General features: G+C 38.8%; 1 protein-coding gene across 2 annotated transcripts in view; it reads right to left on the bottom strand.

Moving 5' to 3' along the window:
* Positions 1–18,817, bottom strand: part of ARHGEF4 (Rho guanine nucleotide exchange factor 4) — a 1,506,374-nt gene that overhangs the window by 614,897 nt on the left and 872,660 nt on the right. The gene's annotated exons all lie outside the window — the stretch shown is intronic.

Here is an 18,817-nt window from a genome sequence, read left to right as displayed (position 1 = left end):
TTTAATCTGTAGAATCTGTTTCTTTGATCATTAATATGTTATTTTATGTAATAGTCAATTATATATCAATTGTGAATATAATGCAGTTTTCTTTTTTTCAGGATTTGTTTTGTAGGTCTCCATGTTGACCTGACAGCAACTCTAATAAATTTCGTTTACATTTTGTATGATTTGAATATTCCAACATGGATCTGGAGTCTTTCATCTCACTTTCTGGCAAAAGTCTATACTTCTTCCTTTTTGACCTGTGCTAATAACTCCAAATGATATAAATTAATCAGATCATAATTTAAATGCTTGATTTAAAATATGTGTAGCACTGAGTAGATGGAAATTACATTTTAGGGTACCACCTATGTGTTTTCTACCTCATTGAACTGACCGTATGAAAAAAAAAAGTAATGCGTAATTCGAATCAGAATTCAAGAACATGTAAGATGACAATGTTAAAATGAATCACTTCAGCAGTAAAGCAATGCCATTTAACCCAGGGCATAATGATAAGTCGTATTCAATCAAGTTTTTGTTTTTCACATTTTTCACTTATTGAGCATGCATAGTTCTCTCTCTCTAGCAGTACATACCTGAGTGTAAATCTCAAACTTAGAAGACTTAACTTTTCGGAGATAGCACATAAATGTAATTATTCATAGCCTGCAGAAAGATTTTAATGAGATTACAGCTGAATTATATTGCTGGGAAAAGATTTATATCACTTGCTAATGACATCATTTTATTTCTGTTAGATTTTTCATCTGTAGGGTGTCATATCTTTTCCTTAGCAACAACGACCTGAAACATGATTAGTACTACAGAGTCAGAATGCTGACATGTTAGCGGAGTAATCTCTAGGGAAAAACCTGTCAAGATCTCTAACCAAGAAGGAGATCGTACCTTTGTAATTGGTATTTATGATTTGATGGATGTCTGGGTCTGATGCTAAAAGTCATGTACCAAAGAACAGAAATTAGACCTTCAGCTGTTAACTTGCAAGCTGCTTTTTGATGTCTGTCCCCGTTTTCGCACAGCTTGTGGCAGTACTAACTATAGTTATGATCGCTTCTCTGTAGTAACTTGTCAGTTAGTCGTGCTTGCTTTAAGATGCAATATTATATGCTAGAAATGCTGAGTAGAAAAAGGTTGCACATTTCATGCTTGTTTCTAAGCAAAGGCCAGGAAAAAGTGGCACATAATAACGAATAAGAACAGCAGCCATATTCGAGGGTCACTTGTATGCAAGGTATAAAGAAATGCAAGCAAGAAATGTCAGAAAGATAATACAAATGCAAGTAAAATGGAGCAATGCCTTTACCTCCACTGTATAACTAAATATGTGCGAGTGAATCTGTACATCTGTGGGACCATCATTCTGTTTAATCAAGTGCCTGGTTGAAAAACTCAGACAAAGCTCCCTGAAGCCGAATGAACAAAACATAATCCCGGTGTAATTATGTGCCAGCCACTTTATATCAAGCGTTACACCCCTACCTCCCCCCACTGCAGTGGCTGTTTAAAGAACAGATGAAGAAAAAGGAACTTCAGGGCTGTAGGTAGGCACAACAGGGAGTCATTTATAAGAGACACTCATATTCCCTATACCCACTCCTGTATTTTAGTTTTGATTATGTTTACCTATTCACTTCAGTAGGTTGTGGTAACAGCATAGTTTACCTGTTGAATAAGGCTTCATGTAAGTAAAGGAGATTTTTTGATAAGGCTGTGACATGTGGTTTTCTACTGTAGTTCTGAGGTAAGTTTTAGCATGTTTTTAATATGTTTACTAATTTTGTGTTATTATTGTTTAGCACAATGAATCATGTTAAGATCTGTAATGACTGTAATTTAGTTTTATGCATTAATTAATTTGATATTATGTATTGAAGATATTTATATTCAGATCCATTTTTGCTGGGAATGCCATTTTATGATTGGCTGGTAGCAACTGTGATTTTTTTTCTTTCTTTTTTTGAAAGTTTGTGGTGCTGCGGTAGCATTGTCGCCTCACAACAAGACATTGTCCCGTTCGATTCTCAGCTAGAGCATCTTCTGTGTGGAGGCATGCGTGAATGGGCATGCCTTCATTGAAGGTTGTGCATCAGGGCTGGTAACTCGGCATGTAAAAATCCACTACCAAACATTAGCAGGCTGGAGTTCCGCTGTGGCGACCCCTAACCGGGATAAGCCGAAAGACACAACATTTTAATTATTTCATTCCAAGTTTTAGAAATTTCACTTCTAGAGTTTCAATTTATGTAGGTGAAATTATTTTTATGTGGTTTGCTTGTATAGTTTTTGTGTATGTAGTGTGTAAAATTTACTTTTTTGTTAAGGGGACTCAAATTGTAGTGACTGGTTATGTAGATAAAGTGATGAATGCACAGAGTGGTATAAAGGCTTACTGATATATATATATATATATATATATATATATATATATATATATATATAGGGAGAGAAAGAGAGAGAGCAACGATAAGAAACAATACTGTATTTATACTCTGGTGCATTTTCATAACTTGCCTTTTGTCAACGTCCACATGCTGTGGTATTTGAGAAAACATTAGGGACCTGATTCCAAAAGACTTACTCTTAGTTTAAGTGAACACTTGCACTGAAAGCAGGTGTTGTGAAATCTGTCCCCCGTTGTCAGCCTGTTTATAGATAGACATTACAAAGAAGTAAATCACTTATACTGAGAGCAGGTGTTTTGGAATCTGACCTTAGATTTATTAATATGTATATATATATATATATATATATATAATATTAAGAGTACTCTAAACTTTGTCTGAAAGGTACAAGCTTAATAGAAGCACCCTTTTTAAATAAATTTTCCACAGAGTGCTGATAGAATTATCATAAATTGATGGGGGTCAGCTTGCTGTTATCTCTCTGTATTTAAGACGACTCTCCATTACAGAAAGGAGATGTTATTGTGTACAGTTTAGTATAAGAAACATCCATGAAAGGACAAGGTACAGAACCGCAGATGGAGTGGGGCAGAAACTGTGTGTGTGTGTGTGTGTGTGTGTGTGTGTGTGTGTGTGTGTGTGTGTGTGTGTGTGTGTGTGTGTGTGTGTGTGTGCATATGTGTGTTAGTGTGAATACACCCACATGCATTACAGATAGTTTTGATATGCAGTAATATATGATATTTCCTTAATGCAGACAGAACTACCAGTCATATAAAATGGGCAAGGCTGCTTTCAGCAATCCATGAACTAACCTAGTTCGAGATATAAAGAACAAAGAAACCTGGCCAAAAGACTAATCAATAAAGACAAAAAAGATTTCTATTATAACGCCCCTTCAACACTAAAATCTGACCCAAAAAAATTCTGGAACGCTATCAATCAAATACTTCATCCTGGAAACCCCACATCACCTAACCCCACCCCAGATAAGACACCAGTAGAAACTGCCAACACCTTCAATACTTACTTTGCAGATTCTATAGCCAAACTCAAACAGCTCCCATAAAATGTACCCCCTAAACCCAGATTTGTCTTCTACAACCACCCCTCCCAAAATCTTCTCCCTAAAGCCCATCTCCATGGCATATATCCGAATCCTACTCTCCAAACTAAAACCATGCTCAGTATCTGCGGATAACATCCCATCTTACTTTCTTCAGGCAGCTGCCCACTCCCTAGCCTTTCCCATCTCCATCATCATCAACTGCTCTATCTCTGAATCCAAAGTACCATCTATCTGGAAACAGTTCTACACCTTACCTATCCACAAAGGAGGTAACTCCACTGAAATCTCTAATTTCAGACCCATTGCCATCCTCTCCCCACTGTCAAAAGTTCTAGAAAAATGCATACATACTCAAGTCATGGATTATCTCTCTCAAGAAAACCTCACTCCAACACAACATGGTTTTCGACTTAAACATAGCATCTATACTGCACTTCTATCCTTTCTAAATACTGTTTCCATGGCCAGAGATGACCAAAAACTAATCTCCTGTCTCTTTCTTGATCTCTCAAAATCCTTCAATACTGTCTCTCACACTCTACTATAAAACAAACTGTCTAACCTAAATTTCTCCCCCAAAACAGTGGCATGGTTCAAAAGCTATCTTAAAGATAGGGTCCAATCTGTAAAATGGAGACACTGCCTTATCTACTCTCCTTCCAATACACAAGGGTGTCCCTCAAGGATCCAATCTAGGGCCACTACTTTTCAACATCTTCACAAACCTGCTCTATACCTCCTGTCCTCATTCTTCTATTATTCAATACGTGGATAACTCTACCGTCATAACAATAGCAAACTCCCACTCTGATCTCTTAACAGCTACCCATTCATTCTTTAACTCAGTAGAAACATGGCTCTCAAACAACCAACTCATCCTCAACCCTAAAAAAAACAAAACTCTTACTCTTCCTCCCAAAACCAGCCAACCACATAAAGACCTCTTTTACTATCCTGTCACTCAACAAGACCCCTGTTGTAGTTGAACCTAGCTCAAAACTCCTTGGTATTACAATTGATGACCAACTAAAATACGACCTCCACATAAATAATTTTATCAGGAAAACTCACCTTAAACTAGGTCTACTTTATAGAAATAACAAACTTCTTACTCAGGAAGCAAGAATAGCCCTCATCCATGCCTACCTTCTTCCCTGCTTGACATACTGTTTACAAATCCTTACTAACCTAAACTCCTCTTTGCTCACTAGACTTGAGACTACATACCACAAAGTACCTAGATTTGCAACCCAACAATCCTATAGATCACACCACTGCCTCTCCCACAGAAACTTAAACTGGCTAGAACTGTCCCACCTCCTCCTTCTATCTCAGCTCCAAACAATATACTCAGTTCTTTACCAGCCTTCCTTCTGTCCAGCCTTACACTCAGTCATCTCTCACTATGCTCCAGCAAGAAATCTCTAAAGCTCTTCTCAAGACCTCTTAAAAATCTATAAACCAAAATCTAAATCTGGATGTAACTTATACAGCTACCATCCCTCTATCAAATAGAACAAACTTCCCCTCGAAATTCGAACAAACATGCATCCCAAAACATTTAAACTAACTCTAAAAGAATATTTCAACAGGAAATGGATCTGCCAATGCTCTAACCCTCCTTGAAAACCTCTTTCACCTCTCCATTCAAAGTGTTCCTCTTTCACTATACTTGTATTATATCCTGTTAGTTAAATTAAAATAAATGTTTCTCCTGTTTACTTTCATACTTCTTCCACAAATTGCCATCCTGTAAACTTGTTTTTTAAATGCTACTTGTATAATGTCTGTTATCAAAGACCAAATGTATTATGTATGTACTTGGAGCTTTTCTTTCCGGGCCACTGCTGTAAAAAGGCTTCGGCTCAGTCAGATATACCCGGTCAACAAATGTAAAATAAATAAAAATAAATAAATAAATAAATAACCTGGGACCTGATTCAAAAGGACTTGCTCTTGGTGTAAGTGACCAGTTACACTGAGAGTAGGCTGAGAGCAGGTGCTTTGGAATCTGGCCGCTTTGGTTAAGGGAGTGGGATGAACAAACTATATTATAAACAGGAAGTATTGGTATGATGCAAAACTGTGTTTGCACCTTTTGGGAAAGATTTACTTTTAGCTGTCAAACAGTCTCTGTTCATAGATAGGCCTTATTCTGAAGTAGATCCCTTATAGCAGGTCTTTCAGAATCAGGGCAGACTTGCACTGAGAGCAACTCTTTTGGAGTCTGGCCCCTGATGTGTTTATATTACTGAAAACTCATCTCCCAACTCAAAAATATTCCATGTTGAAGAGGGAGGATTTCTTGAGATAGTTTTGCTAAGTCATTTATTACATAATTTTGAAAGGAAGAAAGGTGTGCTAATGCTCTTAAAACATCATTATAAAGTAAATGATAATCTCCATGACTTTTTTGTAAACTTGTAGCTCAAAGCAGGCCTCCAGATTAGTTAGAGTGAAAGATTTAGAACACATGAGGGATATTTGGAATGCTTCCATTGTGAATTTCATAGCACAGCATTTTTACATGCTCATTCTGATCCTTATGTACTTAATTTTTTTTCTTTTGTATGTCCATCCTGCTGTGGATTTATATTTGGTCGGAATGCTACAATTATTACAAGTGGAAACACACTATGTTCTTATTTAAACACTTTACAACCATATGGACTAAAATGTGAATTGTAGTATATATTCTTACCACAGGCCAATGTATTAATTAATTTATTTCGATTTTATTTAAATTAATTAATGTCATTAACTGAATATAGTTTCCATTTGGTTCCTGTGATTTTTCAAGACTATATACCACTTCCGACTTGTCTTTTTGTCTTTCATGCAACACTGAAGGCATAATGTCAATTATCAATTTTTTGTTTGTCTTAATATTGTATAATAAAGTGGTTGCTTATATATTTAGTCCCATGATTGTCATGGTGCTTTTTTAATAACTATATTAATCTGGAATCAGTATGGTGAAAAAAAGTTTAATTTTCATCAGTAAACAATTTATCAGAAAACAGCCTACAACTTTAATGTGTTTTAACAAGACTGCTGTTAGGGCCAGTCATGTTATAAAACTGTTTTAAGTGAAACATACTCAATAATACTCATAAAAAAATGCAGAAAAAATTTAATTTTTCTACATACAGGTACCATTTCTTCACACACAGCAAAAACATATTCTTTATTATATAAAGCATTTTCTAATCTACCTTGACAAATATTCTACACACATTTTATTGTCAGCCATTCACTCCTCCAATTGTCACATCCATTCTTCCATAACCATATATTTAGAGTTTTCAGCTTGACCAACCCCTTTCTTTGTATCATAACATCCCCAAAACCTTCCTAATCTCTTTCACCTAAAGAAAGCATGTTCAATTGTTTCCTTCCCAACACAGTTAGAAAAAGTACAGTCTGGTTTATTTAAACTTTTGCGATACATCTATGTCTTAACTGGCAAACACCACATGAAATTTCCTATTGCCAGATTATATCCCACCTACGTACATCTACTCTTCATACAGTCTTTGACAGCTAAAAGTAAATCTTCCCCAAAAGGCACAAACACAGCTTTGCATACTACCATGTCTTACTGTCTATAACATATTTTGTCCGTCCCCCTACCTTAACCACATTTTTGCTTCACGATATTCGTACCACAGTTTAGCCGGTCATTTTCTTCTTGTTTTCTTCACTACTTTTTGCTGTGAGTCCTGTGACCCCTTATAATGGTGATCTAAGGACCTCTGCATTCACATCCTTACTTACCGTATTAAGACAAATTATAAAAAAAACAAAATGTACGGAAACAAACTATATTATATTAATCCTACATACAGAATGGGCAAACTGTACATCAGCACCCTGATGGGAGTACAGTATTAATGTACAAGTAATGGCTGCTGAAAAACAAGTCCTCTGCTTCACGGCAACATGCTGCTGTGGAGCAGGGACTGAGAAAAAACAAACAGCTGCCATTGCTTTACACTCACTAAACAGCACTTTTGCTGTTTAGTGAGTGTAAAATGTAAAAAAAAAGAAGTCAATTTAAAAAAAAAAATGTGTGTCTGTTTTTATGTCTGTGTTTGAGTGTATGCATGCATGTCAGTGAAAGTGAGAGCGAGCGAGCCGTTATTTTACACTTGGGAAGCAACGCTTTTGTTGTTTAGTGAGTGCAAAATAAAAAAAGAAAAAAATTAAAATAAAGCATGTATGTGAGAGTGTATGCATATATGAGAGTAAGAGATCGAGTGAAACAGAAAAGCAGTGTTCATGTATGTGTGTTTATGTTTCTGTCTGCATGTGTGAGTGAATGCATGCATGAAAGCAGAAGAAACTGTGTGTGTGTGTGTGTGTGTGTGTGTGTGTGTGTGTGTGTGTGTGTGTGTGTGTGTGTGTGTGTGTGTGTGTGTGTGTGTGTGTGTGTGCATGACAAACAGGGAGAGAGAAAGTGTGAAAGTGATCTAGCGATCCCCTGTCAGCAGCAGTTTTGCGTACCTCTTGACCTCAGACATAGTTCTCAACCTATTAGCATCTGGACAAAGTCTGACATAATGAGGAGACAAATGCTAAGAAATAGGGACACATTTTAAATATTGCTCCTATAAACTTCGAAAGTTGCTAGAATAACAGAATTTGTGTTAGCATGTATTTTGTAAAGGATATGAAATCTGAAACTCAAATTCATGTCATTACTTAGTGGTTTGTCAAAAACACACTTTTTATGAGGAACAGAATGAAAATATGAGGCAAAAGCTGGGCATTCTGCAAAGATATGTACAGTTGAGAGGTATGCTCTTAGATCAACGTATCTGGATAAGCCTAACATAAATGGGACAAAGGCTGAAAATAGGCCTTATAACACCCCTGGGTGAGTGTTAATTACACATTAACATGCATCCCCTGTCGGGCATTATTGCTTGCTTATTCTCATTCTTGTGCTGCATACAAAATCTGTCTCTTAGCTGGATTTTACCTTCATCCCCATAAATTCACTTTATGTCTAAATGATAATTCAAAAGCTTTCCATTTACTAACAATTGGCATCCTATTGAAATACTGGCAGGTGTGACCTCGAGTGCTGACATACCAAAAAAAAAAAAATTGAAAATGCAGGAGAATAGAGAATGTCAAACATGGCTCTTCTCCTTTAAACTTGTTTTTTTGCAAGGGCTACACCCCTAATGTGGGAAGCAAGGCCCCTACACCCCCAAACGTATATATACCAGCTACGTGATCTCATACCTCTGAGAAAAGGGAATATTCTGAGAAATGGCTGTCTCAGACTTAATATATGTAAGTCCATTTTTTCAACCATTCAGTCTCAGTACTTTGGGACTCACTCAAGTGGTCCTGACATTTGAAATTATTATCCTAAAAACATCTTTTAATTCCCTGTGTAATCTTTTCCAGCATTTCTGTGTTTCTTTCTGTAACTGCAAATGAATTACCAAAATATCTAACAAACTATGTACAGTGCTGATTTCTCCAGTCTTATCTGCCTTACCAAATCCCTTACCTCACTTAACAGTTCTGCCTTATTCACTTCCTATAGTAATAGAAATGTAAAACTCACTATAATAGGAAGCAAAATATTCTCCCTGTCTTGTAAACTACACCTAAACTCTCCTGGTTCTTCCTTAAATTGTCCCACTATATGATTCATTGTCAATGCAACCTAATTGGACCCAACAGACACCCTTTAAAGACTTTATCTCCTAATTCACATTTAAACAATGGTTTTACCCAACTTTACTATTCACTTGTGATATTAAACTGTCCTCAGCAGGTCTATATTAGATTGCCAAAATGGTATTACAGCGAATGCCGTTTCAGCGACTCATAAACAGAGAAATCTGAAAACAGTGAATGCTCAGGTCAGTGATTTTTTTCCTAGGGAAAAAATTGCTTAGCCTGAGCCGTGACATTGCCTTTTACCCCACTGTCGTGCGATGTTGGAGTTGGTATATTTAGTTAGGGTGTGTGCGTGTGGGGGGGCACAGCCCCCTACATTGGGGGTGTGTGGGGGTGAAGCCCCCCACTTTGTAATGTTTTAACAAGTGTGATGTGTATTGTTGGTTCGCTGTTTTTAGATTTCTCTATTTATGTGTCATCGAAATGGCATTTGCTGTAATGCTGTTTCGACAATCTAATATAGACCCATCCTTAACACCATACTGTGCGACCAGCTTCATTTGGACTCATGTCATGACAATGGAATCACAGGGGAGGAGCCAATGAGCTCGATATGGCTCCAGAGCCACAGGTTGCAGACCTCTGACCTAAAGTAAGACTGATAGGATATGTTTCTTCTCTTTTATCTACAAGTAACACAAAATTCCATATTATAGATTTATTATTTCAGAGCTTCATACCTTATGGAACACTCAACCTCATTTAGGTAGGAAGGTTTCTGAGCATGGAAACTGGAATTCACTTGTGTTTTTGTGACATATTTATGTTTACCTGAGATAATCTGGAAGTCTTTTAAGCTTTTCAGGGTACCAGTTTACAGTTACGGCCTATGCTTCAAGAGAAGAAATGGACTATGGGCTTGGATTTTTTACATGGTTGAGTACAATCTGTTGTGGTTAAAGTTTAGAAAGGTGATAAGCCACATAATGACTTTGCTTAGTAATCAAAAGGCAGATTTCAGGCCAGTGATGATATTAAAACAGCCTTTGTATTAGACAAACTTTCTCATAGGTTCATAGGTTCATAGGTTCATACTAGGCTATCTGCCCTAGGGCATTTATAAGCCTAGCCAGAGTGTGTTTGGCTTTCGCCACCCATTTTAAATTAATTTTGCTATGCCCTTTTTCGAGGTTAGTATACTGTGCCTCTGTCTAACAGTGACACAGAAGTGATACCCGGGGTAAACCTACGATCTCCCATCCACTCATCAACATTCCTCTTGAAGAGAGTCAATGAGGGACTCTGCCTAACCTGGACTGGGATTTTATTCCAGAGTGAAGGGAGCCTCTGGGTTATGAATCTGTCCCTCCAGCATGTCCTATTTATTTCAGTGCTGAGGTTCAAGTCTCTTGAGTGCGTAGCTCAATGGGATTTGGATTTTCTGAGGTGCAGCATGTCCATTAATTCCGGGTTGGACATGGCTTTATACGTCAGGCACAGATCACCTCTGAGCAGGCGGTATGCCACTGAGTAGAGCTGGAGTTTCTTTAACCGGGCAGCATATGGCATCTGTTTGAGCCCTTTAATCCTCTTGGTGAGGTACTTTTGGGGTCTTTCCAGTTGCTTCAGGTGTCTGGTAAGGTACATCCCAAAAGGGGCATTGTACTCAATTATGGGCCTGATGAGGGACGAGTAAAGAGGTACGATGACCTCCCCTGATCTAGATGTGAATCCCTTCATGATTAGGTGGGCTATATAAAATGTTTTTCTAACCACTTTGGCCATGTGGTTGTCAAATGAGAGATTGCTATCAACTTGGGTCCCCAGGTCCCTAATTAATTCTTCTGTACTTAATGGATTACCACCTATGTGGTAATTTGTGGGCACTTTGTTTTTGCCAAAGGGGATGACTATACACTTTTTGGCGTTTAGCTTGAGGCCATGGCTCTGGCACCAGTTGTCTGTTTCTATGAGGCCCTTTTGGAGGATGCTTGTGTCGGCTGGAGAGTCAATTATGGTGCCCAGTTTGCAGTCATCTGCGAACTTGGTCAGCCACAGTCCTTCCATGTTGGCCTGTACCTCCGAGAAATATATACAGAACAAGAAAGGTTCCAGGACTGAGCCTTGTGGGACGCCACTTGTAACTGGTTTGGAGTCTGACATGGCTCCAGCAATTCTAACCATGTGGGTTCTGTCCTTGAGCCAGTTTGCAAGCCATCTAGTGACATAGGGGCTTATATTTAAGCTGGTGAGCTTATCTATAATGCCAGAGTGGGGTATTGTATCGAAGGCTTTTGCGAGGTCCAGGTAGGCTGTGTGGACCACCTTCATCTCGTCAATGGCCTTGGTGACTATTTCAAAGAAATCGACCAGGTTTAAGAGGCAGGATCTGCCCTTAACAAAGCTGAACTGGGTAGGATCCAGTGTCTGTAGGTCCCCAATATCTTTATTTATGAGGTCCATGATGATCCTTTCCATAGCTTTGCAGACCAAGCTAGTCAGGCTTATGGGGCGATAGTTTCCAGGATCCGTTGAGGCACCACCTTTGTGGAGAGGGACCACTGTTGCTGTACGCCAGTCTTTGGGTACATATCCTGTAGTAAGGCTGAGACTGAACAGTAGTTTTATGTTTGGGTTTAGCTCTTCTTGGAGTTCATGTAGGACGCAGCCCGGGGCACCGTCTGGTCCCACTGATGCTGTGTTTTTTGCTTTAGAGAGGGCGGCTCTTACCTGAGCATCTGAGATGTCAGGGGGGCAGCACTCTGCTGGGATAGATATTTGCCCTTTTGGTGGGGAGGGAGTTTGCGCTGAACCTGTCAGCTAGGATGTTGGCAATGTCTGTGGGTTCGGTGTATTTGTTGTCATTTTGGGCTAATTCTGAGCATATCTGGGAATTCACACCTAGGTTCCTAACATAACTAAAGAAAGCCTTGTGATTATCCTTAGTGTCCTGTGCAATTTTTCTCTCAAAGCTGGCCTTAGACGATTTTATGAGTGCCCGTAGTTTTTTGCTAATACTGATCAGAGATGCCTTCCCTTTTTGGGATTTTGCTCTATCATGTAGTAGCTTCCTCCTTCTATTGTATAGTTTGTTTATGGCTGGGGTCCACCAGACAGGATGTCTGCCTTTGGAGGATTGGGTATTGGTTTTATTTGGGATTGCATGATCCATGCATTCCTGAAGGTGTTCATAGAATGCGTTTATAAAGGATTCTGCGGTCTGGGCCGTATTTTCCACAGGCCCGGGGGCTTTGAAGGATTCCACCTCAGTTTTGAGGAGTGTGAAATTTGCTTTAGAGAAGTTTTTCACTGTGGTTTTCTGGGCAGGGGGTGGGGTCAGGATGTGAATATCCAGTGAGATTAGTTTATGGTCTGATCTTATTAGTGAGGGATACACTTCTGGTCTGGAGCATAGAGTCCCCATGTTGGTGATGATCAGGTACAGTATGTTTTTCCCCCTCTTGTGGGAGTGGTAACAAGTTGTTCCATAGCATTTGAGTTTATAAATTCTTGGAACCTTTGGGCTAGGGTGTTGGAGCTAGAGTAATGCTCCCAGTCTATGTTTGAGTAGTTGAAGTCGCCCAATATAATGGTGTTTGGAGAGACCTTCATATTTTCCAGTGTTCTCAGGAAGGCCGAGTGGGGTTCCTGGGTTTGGAAGGGTGGTCTGTAGCAGGCTATAAACTGGAAGGCAGTTTTACCCACTGTTAGTTGCACATGGATAGTCTCTGATGCTTCGTGCTGTGCCACCAACCTGGAGGTGTGGGTATCTTTGACGAATATTGATACTCCTCCTCCTTTTGTTGTTCGGTCCAAGTTTTGGGGCCGAAAAGCATGGTATGAGGTCTAACCTGGTAGTGCTGGGGTGCTCTCGGGAGCCTTGAACCAGGTTTCTGTTACTGCACAGATATCGATGTTCTCCATGCTAAGGAGAGTTTCGAGTGCGTGCATCTTGAGGTTTAGACTTCTGGCATTGAGTAGCATTACTCTTAGTTTCTTATCCCTTGTGATACCTATGGAAGTGGGTTTGTCTTTTGAGCTTTGCCTAAAAAAGGCACTATGGGGGTGGCAAGAGCCTTTGCCAATATCCAAAAGCCCAGGGGTGACAAGTGCAAGCCGTCCCTAGTGAAGCATCGTGGCTTGTCGAGCATGTCATCCCAGGCTGACAGGCATTGGATCCCCTTTGAATGACACCAATACTTAAGCCAATTGTTGAAATTGATCATCTTGTCTTCATATTGTGGCATCATTCTTGGTGAGGGTAAGATGCTACTCAAGGTCAGGGTCATACCTGCCTGGGCTACATGCTCAGAGAGCTCTTCTATGTCTCTTATCATGTAGTCCAGGGAGGTACGTCTCAGGTCATTCACACCAGCATGGACAATGACTGAGTCATATTTGTACTTGCCTTGGAGTGACCTGAGTGCTTGTGTTATGTGGCGGATCCTAGCGCCCAACAGGCAGCTCACCGTGACCTTCTCCTTGTTCAGCCTGGTGAGCGGGATGTCAGTGTGCCTGACGATAGAGTCACCTATTACAAGTGTATCAGGTGTGTTGTTTAGCCATAAGGGCTGTGACTGTTCGGCACACTGGCTTTGTGAGCTATGTGTTGCACATGTTTTGTTTTGGGGTAGTGGTTGCTTGGGTGTCTGCTTTGTAGGTCTCTGCTGCTTAGGCAGATTTTTATTTAAAGCCTCCGAGTATGTTTTTGTGTGTTTATGTGTTTGGTTTGCTGTCGTGGTAGGTCTATGTGAGACTGGAATTGTAGTGAGTGTGGTTTCCTTCTCCTCCTGACTGGTTACGCCAGTACTGAGTTGAGAGAGCTTAGCCTCCAGTTTGGCTATATGGTTGCATCTCTCACATGTGTTGGAATTTGTTGGTAGGAGGAGAGGGTTGTCTGCGTACATGAGGCAGTTGTAACATTACCTCAAGATTCCCAGATTCACCAGCTGGACCAGAGAGGAGATTGACAACTGACCTTTGGACATGCTAGAATAGTATTGGGAATTCCTTTATAATTGAAAAAAAGGGCCAATGGGGAACAAGGTACTCAAGGGGAGTTTGTGAGGGTGTAGTGCTTTTAATCTTTTAGTGCTAACTTATATAATTGCTTTAGTGAGCAAGTGCCAGGTAACTTAAATGCAATGTGTTACAGGTAACTTAAATGCAAAAATGACAAACAGTAACTTTCTTTCAAGTGAAACAAGGAAATAAGTACAGTAAGCAATGCAGATATCACTAGGGATCCACAGAAGCACTGAAAAGCCACGTTTTAGGTGGAATTAGCGTTTCAGGGAAATAACAAGCAAACAAACAACAAGCATACAAACAAAGCTAGATTCAGCAGGCCTGGATCTAGTCTATGCTACAGCAAACAAGGTGTACCAATTTCAGTAAGAAACAGTTCAAATATGCAGGCACTATAAGCCTTTAACCAGAAATTCCCAGCTCAGAAGGGCAGAGTCCAGCCTCTCCTCCCACAAGAGTGCAGACCACAAACCTTCTTAATGTAAAATAACTGGCCTGAAGCCCAAGTGCTTAAACCAGAACTAATACACTTTTAGAATAACAGACACTGAGCCCTCAATCAGCAGTTCCCAACTTGGAAGGATGTAAGCTACCTGTCCTGCCACCACAGTGCAGGCCACAAACCTTCTTAATGTAAAACAACTGGTCTGAAGCCCAAGTGCTTAATCCAAATGACTTAGAATGATAGCTACACTTTAATCAAGTTACTACCAAGCAGGTAGTAATCATTATGCTATGATCCCCCTAACTTACTGCAAGCTGGATAGTGCAGAATTAAATTTGATAAATACAATATTAAAGGCAAGTATAAGTCATTCAAAACATCTTCCCACATCAGTTTATAAAATGCTGTCCTATTATAGATACTTTAGATATTTGTATCATGAATTCTATAAAGCTGGAATGGCAAATGTTGATACTCTTATCATTTAGAAGTTTCTAGAAACTTCTGTTGTCCTCCCTGCTCTTCTTGTTTGAAAATCAGCAAACCAAATTGATAAAACCTGTTACAGTTTCAGAAAACATTTGAACAAAGTGTGTCTATGTATTTGAAGAAGAGATTATGTCTAACACGTGTTAAGAGCTGCTTCTTGTAGTCCAAGGTTTGATTTCCTCAGCCTCCATTTTCCTACTGTGTGACTCTGAGCAGGTTACTCAATCAGATAGTACTTCAAGGTCATTATCAAACTGGGTTAGATTTCTCAATGTTCTCCTGGAATACATGTTTAGAAACTGTTTGCAAAACTAAATCTACTAAAATCTAAACAAACTGGGGGCCTCATAGGGTCTGCAGTATTTCTTCAGAAAATCTAACGTATATGTTTATCTTTATTCAGTACAATCTTTTTGAGGAGATTCTATTTCATGATCTTGGAAGACATGGTCATGTTAAAACTTTAGATTCTTCCAGTTGAAATTCCTATAGGCTAGTGACATTATGAAGCTTGGAGTATAAAATTTACCCAGCAGAGTGAAAACAATATTTTTGACATCATCTGTCGTATCCTGTGCTATTGCATTTATTAGTAGCAGGCATATGATAATGTCAAAGGGCTGTTTTACTGTGGAGACAATAAAAGTCACAAAGGAATTGTTACCAACAACGGAAAAACAGCAGTTGGTACTTACGGTTAAAAATGACTAATTGAAATGTTTGCCCATGTCTATTCTCCTAATGTTTTAATAAATGACTGCAGAATTTTATGGGATTTTTAAATGTCCCATAAAGCTAGTTTTGAATACCTCTCTTACATACAGTATAATTGGAGCCATGAATAAAGGCTGTCCATAATCTTCCTTTAGAGTTGCTTTAATTGTGGAAACTTTGTTCAACTGTTGTGGCAAGATCCTTGCATTTCTACTGATGAGATAACTTATGGAGGATTAAACAGTCTTAGTTTGTTTATTGATGTTATAATCCTGATTCTGAATAACCCAGAATACACTTGACCAAGGATGGGAATTTCTCAGTTTCATAGGTTGGTACTAGGCTATCGGCCCTAGGGCCTATACAAGCCTAGCCATAACAATTCCCTGGCTATTTCTTTCCACAGTATTTATTTCCCTGGACCCCTATCTAGCAGGGCAACTGACATGATCCCCGTGGTGAATTTCCTATCTCCCATCCAATCATCAAGGTTCCTTTTGAAGAGGGCCAAAGAGGCGCTCTGCTTGACATGTATGGGCAGTCTATTCCAGAGTCTGGGGTGTCTCTGGGTCAGGAACCTATCCCTCCAGCATGTTTTGTTCATTGTGATGACAAGGTTTAGATCCCTGGAGCATGTGTCTCTGAGGGATTGAGATTTCTTTAAGTGTAGCATGTCCAGCAGCTTTGGGTTTGACATGGCCTTGTATGTTAAGCAGAGATCGCCTCCGAGTAGATGATATGTGACAGAGTATAGGTGGAGTAAGTCTTTTTACTCTGGAAAGGTTATCAACATGAATTCCTCAGAATCTGAAGACTGTGACATATGGTTATCTCACCCTACTAGCATAAGATTTTATGATTACGTGGAATTTCTGTCTTTACTGGGAAGAAATTTAAATGCCAATGCACATGTTTTGAATTGATTTTGTTTTGAATCTCAAAGCTAGCTGTTCTGTTAAGTGTATTGCTAACAGCTAGAATCCCATGTTTACAAGATAAACTCTTCTGAGTAATGTTATTCTTCAGGTACATTTTTAGATTTAGAAAGGGGAGGAGATCCTCTCCATGTACACATCAGTACAGGAAGTCCTGATGAGGCAGGGATATGATGGAGTTAGCCACGTCTATATGTTATAATAACAGTTCCTTAATCTACTCTGAAGGCGTATCGAATTAATTACTGCTCTGAATAATAGACACACTTAATGCATGAACCCATCACCCAAGCAATGGCTAGCATATCCTTTTCTTTTAACTCTATCCTCTTATTTTGAATGTGAACACACTTTTGAATATTAAGTGGCATTCAATTAACTTTCAGTGTTTATTTCTTCCATAGCTTTTCTAATTTCTCAAGTCCATCCTTCATTTTTAAAATCATTGGTCCCTAAATTGTTACTAGCCTTGTGAAATGATATTTACATGGCTATCATTTTAGTCATACTAATGTTAGCTGTACAGTATGCAGTTGTGATTTCACTTTGATGTGATTATATTAGAAGGCTGTTTCTTTCATTTGTATTCTAGAGTTGTTAATATGGAATCTTAAAATTTTGTGTTTTGCCATTATGGACTGGGGCACATTATTCTAAAGAAATAAAGCATGGCTAGGCACAAATCTTTTATAGTAGTTATAAAAGTCCTTGTTAACTGTTTTTCTGCCAACAAATATGTCTGCTACCGTACGATAGGGAAACAATAAAATAACAACAGAGCATTCGCATTGTTTCTGAAACTCAGTGTCTAAGCTCATGAAGTGATATGGAGGTCAGTCAGAAATTAACAGAAGAGATAATTGAACTGTTCACTTTTATATGTCACATGAAACATGCAATGGGATACTGGGTATATCTAAGGTAGACATCGCTGATGAGGAATGATATGGACCCAGGGTGTTAGACTAAGTGGTCCATTATATGCTCTGTTGAAGATTTCTTGTTATAATATAAGAGAAAAAAAAACTTGAGCAGCCTTACATTACATATACATCGACAGTATACATTTTAAAAATACAATCATTTTTAATGATGCAAAGACAGTTTCTTTATTTTTTCCCAGATTTGTGAGAGAAAGCATTTAGGATTTCATAACTAATCTCTTAGAAAACATGTTGAGTACAGCCTCTGTAATGGACTTGCATATTTTGTGCAAATATCCACTGCTCATAACATGAAAAATATATTCTAGTTAATTAATAATCTGGACTCTACCAATAAGCATGAAAATCATGCACAGATGAAAAGATAGTAAAATAAAAACTTATGTTTTCATTTGCACCTATTTTTTCACTGTATTATGATTTCTTTACCTTGGGCCTTGAATACATTGACTACAGAAAATATAAAAGATATAGAGATTCTGGCACTGATATTCTGGCCTGAATGTAAAATGGCTTCCAAAATGCTGGTGAAAAGTGTTTGGGAATACTGCCTACCACTAGTGTAGAGGCTGATGAGAGAGAGCCTAGACTATCTAATGACTTACTTTCCCAAATGAGGAGAGGGGGAGAGAGAGAGTAGTTAGTTGTTTTATAACTGGGAGACTGTAAAGTGGACAAGTCCATAACTGCAAAGTATTATTCCCCGCTATGCAACTACGCAGTACTTTTTCCCCAACAGGAATCCTTCTTGGGCAGTTTGTATGTGTTCACAGTGATTCAATTTTTTTGCCATTTTTTTTCTGTGCAGTTTTGTGACTGGGGTGTTATTGCATATGTTACCCCGTGCATGGTAGGTTCCAAGGAATGTTTGCCCCTGCAAAAAAAAAAAGTTGTTTTAATGTTCTTTTTATCCATTTGAATATTTGACCTGTTTGTTTCATCTGGCTAAAGCTTTGACTGATTTTTCTCTTGACCAAACATCAGGAAGACAGACTGCAGTAATGTTTAAACACCCAAGAAGATGAGATGGGGAAATAAGGGAACAGTACTGATAAATGAAGTGTAGTCAAAGTCCTAAAAACACATGAAATAATGTGCATGTGGCATGGTGATATCACTGCGGCTACATATTTTCACGT

Source organism: Protopterus annectens, chromosome 4.part1 (assembly GCF_019279795.1).
Source record: "Protopterus annectens isolate FY-2018-M chromosome 4.part1, PAN1.0, whole genome shotgun sequence".
NCBI lineage: Eukaryota > Metazoa > Chordata > Ceratodontiformes > Protopteridae > Protopterus > Protopterus annectens.
The sequence above is the reverse complement of the archived record's forward strand: the minus strand, read 5'-3'. Positions and strand labels throughout refer to the sequence as shown.